Raw genomic sequence first — 6,000 nt, 5'->3', positions numbered from 1 at the left:
GTCGATTTCCAAACGGGTTCCGTGGGGTATACACCGTTACGTCAACACGTGGACTATCGTCAAGGTAATGTACACAGGAAAGGGGCGTGACTGTGTGGGGAAACGGGGCGCCGCATCACGAGCCGAGCAGGGGTGAACCGCTGAACTAAAATACTGGAGGGGCATACCTGTTGACTGCCGAATTGTTAAATGGGACCAAAGGTCGAGATTGCTGTTTGCAGAGTCGAAGACCGAAAAGCCGCAGTGCTCTGCTTGTGATAAACTGGCCGTTATCCGATTACAGCGCATCATTTAGAGATTATGGTGCCTAGCGGTGGCAGGTTTTTTTGTTGTACTGTTTTATTACTCATAGCTTCTGCGCTTCGCATTTAATTTCAGTGGTGACGCTACCGTATCTTCCCGCGCACACCAATGGACGATCCCGGCGCGGTGAAATTGGGCGGAAACTGATGATGCGAAAGCGACACACAGAGTGATCGTAGAGGAAGAGAGACTCTGCAATACAGTGCCTCTCTTGAAAAGTGTCAGTGGTCTAGAAGATATCGGAGGGGTGTCAGTGGTCCAGAAGATATCGGAGGAGTAGGGTGATATTTTAAGGCACGCCTGGTCTAAGTTACCGACCTGCGTAAACTCTTTGCTTCTAGACAGAGCAGCCCAACAATCCATCCGGTTTCACGGAGTGCCCTGATCGGACAGTGATATAGACTTTCTTGTCGATTCAAAACTCTTGTTTCGCTCACAGTGGTTGGAGGAGGAACACCATTAAGGAGCGGGCGTACTCCGAGTCTACCTATGCTGGATAGATTCTATACCGAGTTTGTGCTCCGTGTGCAGCAGTGGAAGTAGCGAACTCAGCGCAGCGGGGAAAATCCACGGCCGAGATTGCTGTCCTGTTTTGGCAACTATTGCGGTGAGTTTCTTATTAAACGGAAAATTGTGTATACAAAGTATTATGTCATGCAATGATTCGCCAACATTTGTTGTCTTGGTTTTTTTAAAGACATGTTCTTGTCTGGAAGATGTAGATTTTAATTGTGGGTTTTGGTCTCCACCAACGTATTTTCATAAGCACTGGTTTCTAAGTGAAGTCAAGTCCGTCACGAGCCAATGTGTCCCATCAGGCCGGCGTTTATATCCGGTTTCAGTGGCATGAAACGACTGAGATTATTTCTACTCCCTGTGGATGGGATGCCAGTCCATCGCAGGTTACTCCCCAGCTAATGCCGGTACCCATTTATACTCCTGGGTGGAGAGAGGCAAGTGGGGGTGAGGTGGCTTGCCCAGGGACACAACATATGGCCAGCAGCTGGATTCGAACCCCTGACCCTCTGATCATGAGCCACAAACCCTAACCACTAGGCCACACTCCCCACTGGTTTCTTAGTGGTGTCACAAAACAAGTAATAATATACCTCATAAATCATAAAATCATAAATACCTCGTGCTGCTTAGTGTAGATATCTTAGCCACTCGTTGACCGCCCTCTGTCAGCTCCATGGCTTGTGGCCGAGTGCTGAGATGGCGCACTTGTAACGGCAGGTTGTCGTGGGTTCGAATCCCAGCAGATTAAGCATGTGCAATTTCCGTTGCCAGTTACCCCAAAGCAGTGACTATTATATGCAGTGCTTGTAAAATTACGTCAGTGAATCGAGTAGAAACTCTATACAATGTATAACATTCTCCTCAGATTCTCTGTGCTGTGGGAATGCGAGACACATCCTAGAACCCATGCAGCATTCGAAACCCATTCATTCAAAGAGAGTAATATCCAATATAATTGGTCCCAAGTCAAGCGTTCAGGATGTCACCTCCGTGATGCGTATTCCGTGTCGACGCCCCATTATCAACCCAATCGATATGAATGCACCGTCGCGCGGCGAATTGGCGAATTTAAAATTTGCGCCCGAGGGCACGCGCCTAGAACATCGCTGACTCGAATTCAATACGGGACGAGGGGCAGTTACATGCACCGCACGCTCTGTTTAATGTGCAAAAAGACTCATTCTGCCTTAAAATAGATTCAAAAGCCCGTGCTAAAAGGTGCGAGGGGTCGATTGTTAGCAGAACATCTGGTCCACCGGTTTTCAAAAATTGAGACATTTCTGGATTGGGCAAAGGGTTTGGGAGATGCAAAGTTATCTAGGCCATATGTGAATATTCTCATTACTTTGTAAATTAATTCCCCACTGAACAGGTGTAGACTGTATACATGACACCATTTGTCCACCTGTGACAACCCGGTTATGTCAGTCGCGATTGTCGAGCTTGCTTTTGGGACGTCAATTTTTCAGAGCAAGCGCTAAGATAACAAACAGATATCGGTCAGCTTTCCAACGTAATTATAACTCCTGTCATTCTATTGAGGACGCCAGGGTTTGTTTTCCATATGCCTGTAATTTCGATAATTGCTGATTCAGTCGCAATCAGCAATTAGTCGAAAAGACAAATAAATTAACAAAAGGTAAAAGCATCTGGGTTGATCAAGCAGGGGCACAAACGAGAACGCGAGCACGCTAATTACCATAAAGGAATTCAGATTTTCGGCTCAGGTATATCCGATAGCATGCATGTCATTATCAGAAATATGATATGGAGACAATCGGAATTAATCAACCGAGGAAAGGATGTCTTTCCCGATGGAACTAGGCGAAGTTGGGGCCTGCTCCAGTCGGGATCCTTTCTCGGCTGTACGTTAAAATGATCATGGTTATTATTTTTTTTATGACTCGGTAGCCATAGTCTCTGGATTAATGGTTGGCCTGTCAATCATCTTGGGTTGAAGTGCTGTCGACATATCTGGCAATAATGGACTGATAGGGACCGTGTCTAAATAGCTTTTTCCCCCTCCATTAAAGCCTGATTTTTGCGATGCATGCTGTCTTGAATTAATTGTAAATCCCAAAGCTATAATGCTATGACGCAGTAGCCCTGTCTATATTCAAAATATTGAAGAAAAAAGTGTACATAGCCCACTATGCGGATTGTGTTTTGTAGGTAACATGAAATTCAAAAGGTAAAATAAGAAAACAATATTTCAGGGTACCAACCAACAACTAAATAAACCTCCCGGAATCAGAAGAGCCACTGGCAACTTTCTGTGGCCAATCAGAATCAGAGTCACCGTTTCGGTAGCCAATCAGAATCAGAATATCAGAAAGTCACAGCCGATCAAAAACACTCCTGTGCGCTTACTCTTCTAATGCCGGTAGGGTTGATAATCTTGTTTTCACCAAGGTGACAAGAATTGTTTAAGAACATGCATGCCTTTGCCTATAACTCCAAATTTGTCATGATTCATATTCTTTTAAGAAGTTATGAAATCAAATCCATAAGCTGTTCCAAAATAAAAACAAGTCCTAATCATAAAACTGATACCTGCAATAATTAGACTAATTAAAAGTAGGGTTAATAAGGTGATATTTTTGACTTCTAAATAAAATGAGGATGTTTAATAGTAAGGGGAAACAAGTGGGGCTTAATGTACAGCAAACAAACTAAGAGTGTCGAGCTTGTTTCGTATTATCGTTTCGAATTCAAAGACTAGTCAGTCTCCTTCGTGTTAAAACTGGACACGCGATTTGCAGCCAACCCCTCTATAGACTTCTTTCAAAGGCAAACGTCGTTCGTTCGAACTCAAGCATAGTCGTAATGTACATTCACGGGTTGTGCGGGAACCGGGTGCTATACGGGTTCCCGGCTACCCTAGAAACCCAACCCCAAAATTCAAATCCCGAAAATTGTTTGAAGGGCTTTATAGCTTTACGGTAGCATCATTTGTCACTCGTTAAAATGCACATAAACGTGAAATCTGTTTTAGTTTTCCATGTAGCCTGGTTTTCATATTGAAAATTGCCCACAAATGGCATTCAAACCTTTCTTTTTTATTGTCTGTGACGTTACTGAGTAATTTGTAAAGTTGGTTCACGGGTACCCGATCCCATAATCTGGAACCGGTTCCTCAGACATCAGCGGTCGGGTAAGTCGAGTACCCGGTTCCGACGTACAGCACTACTCAAGCTTGCACACAGTAAATGTCATTCCTTATCGATTTCAATGCGCCTCGCGACCTTATTCTCTCCCGTGTCAAGATTTCGCGTCGATAAGTATAACTTAATTACTGTGCTCAGTAGTTTTTACCCCTTCACGTGTTAATTCAATCTGTGCGTATGAAATAAACAGTTAACTTAATATAGTTCCAATCCAAACCGGGCAAGTCATACGATAAGATCACAGCTTTCCTGCAGGCGCCTGAAACTTGGAAAAATATTTTTGTATAAGAGCCAAATAGTGGTGCAAAACGTTTAACTTAATATCAAGTATAAATGTTTTGTTATTTCCAAAACCTCAAACAGTATATAGCTGAAAGTAAAATGTGTCCATTAAGGTGTATAAAGTCATTTGGAAAAAAGACTTTAACATTTACCTCGCCCATGAAACACGTTGTTTTTATTTTGCGGCCCGCATGGCTTTACTTCTCGGGGCCTCCATCTGCTCAAATAGTCCAAACCTCTTTTGCACAGCCCGTATATCTTTTCCGTTTGGATCAACCGAGAAATGTTTTGATACGGGCGCCCAAGGCGACATGTAAAAGCCAACAGAAATTGACGCACGTGTCATTTTTAATTCTACGTAGGCCTCAAAGTGACTTGTCCCATATGACAACTGTGGTGTTTTTTTACACAGTCACTCAAAATTGATTACTTCGGTTATTTGTTGTACAGGTTTTTCCACGAACGAACAAGAAAAATTACACCTTAGAACACAATGCCAGTAGTAACCAGCAAATCATGAGTAACATGAATGTAAGAGAGTTTGGATATTATTTTCTTTTATACAGCATGTCCAAAAAAGTGTCCGTCTGATTGTTTTGATAATAACTACAAAACCAGGAGATCAATTTTAATTTCTACTGGTTGTGTAGATACTGCCAAGCATTGACCTCAACCCCTATGAGTTTCATTTAATTTCAGTCACGCATCACTGCACAATTGTCAATTGAGCACAACAGCATGTTTGGACACTGTGACCAAGTTCCATGCCTTAATCACTTTCAGTGCTGTGTTATGTAAGATGTGTAAAATCCTGCATGTTGTGGGGAAAAAGGCTGATGTGGTTTGGGATTGGAATCATTTGCCCTTGAGCATTAAACTCATGTCTTGCCATGATGACTGATAGCCAGGCAAATGTTTCCAATTCCACTTGCAGCCCTTTTCACAACATGAAGGATTTTACACAGCTTACTTAACACAGCACTGAAATTGAATGAGGAAAGAACTTGGTCACAGCGTCCAAAAATGTTGTTGTGATCAATTGACAATTGTGTAGTGATGCGTGACTGAAATTAAATGAAACTCATAGAGGTTGAGGCCAAGGCTTAGGAGTATCTGCACAATCAACAAATTTCAAAATTGGCCTCATGGTTTTGTACTTATTTCAAAAATAGTCAGACGGACACTTTTTGGGGACATATTGTACTTTCTTTGCAGTAAAAGAAAGACAGCTTGTATCACTTAACATCAAAGTAATAAAAGAAAGAAAAAGGCAATAGAGGTAAATTGCAATTTGAGACTATAGGTCAAAAAGCTCAAAGCTTCATCGAACTGAAACCATGATATGGATTGCCTTTAAAGTCATCCCCACGAGAAAAAAAAGTTTTATTTTATAGAAATAGATAAAACAAAAATGTCTGTCATATTTTTTACGGTAAAATACGGTAAGGCGCATTTAATTATGGAGATTAAGCAGAAACTGTTGGTTTGTTTAAAGCAAAAGAAAAAGGCTGTACCATTTTAACACACTGTGTTTACACACATGCCGGGACCGTGTATGATTAGCGGCAGGCGTGTCTTTGAATTTGAGTATTATTTTTTTAGGTAATCGGAGAGACAATAATTTAAACAGGCTAGAAAACAATTCCCCCATTAATATTCTGAAGGCTTAATTGATCAGAAGTCGAATCCCAAGCACGTTTGCATGCGAACCGTTTATGTTTCGTCTTGC

General features: G+C 42.0%; 1 protein-coding gene across 2 annotated transcripts in view; it reads left to right on the top strand.

The window, feature by feature from the left end:
- The first annotated feature begins 312 nt into the window (after window positions 1–312).
- The window catches only part of LOC119722456 (allatostatin-A receptor-like), a 40,897-nt gene continuing 35,209 nt past the window's right edge, over window positions 313–6,000 (top strand). For both annotated transcript variants that reach the window (XM_038192584.1, XM_038192583.1), the window contains exon 1: window positions 313–910. The gene's annotated coding sequence lies outside the window, so the exon portion shown is untranslated. The remainder of the gene's footprint in view (window positions 911–6,000) is intronic.

This window comes from Patiria miniata, unplaced genomic scaffold (assembly GCF_015706575.1).
Source record: "Patiria miniata isolate m_02_andy unplaced genomic scaffold, ASM1570657v1 HiC_scaffold_15, whole genome shotgun sequence".
Classification (NCBI taxonomy): domain Eukaryota; kingdom Metazoa; phylum Echinodermata; class Asteroidea; order Valvatida; family Asterinidae; genus Patiria; species Patiria miniata.
The sequence above is the reverse complement of the archived record's forward strand: the minus strand, read 5'-3'. Positions and strand labels throughout refer to the sequence as shown.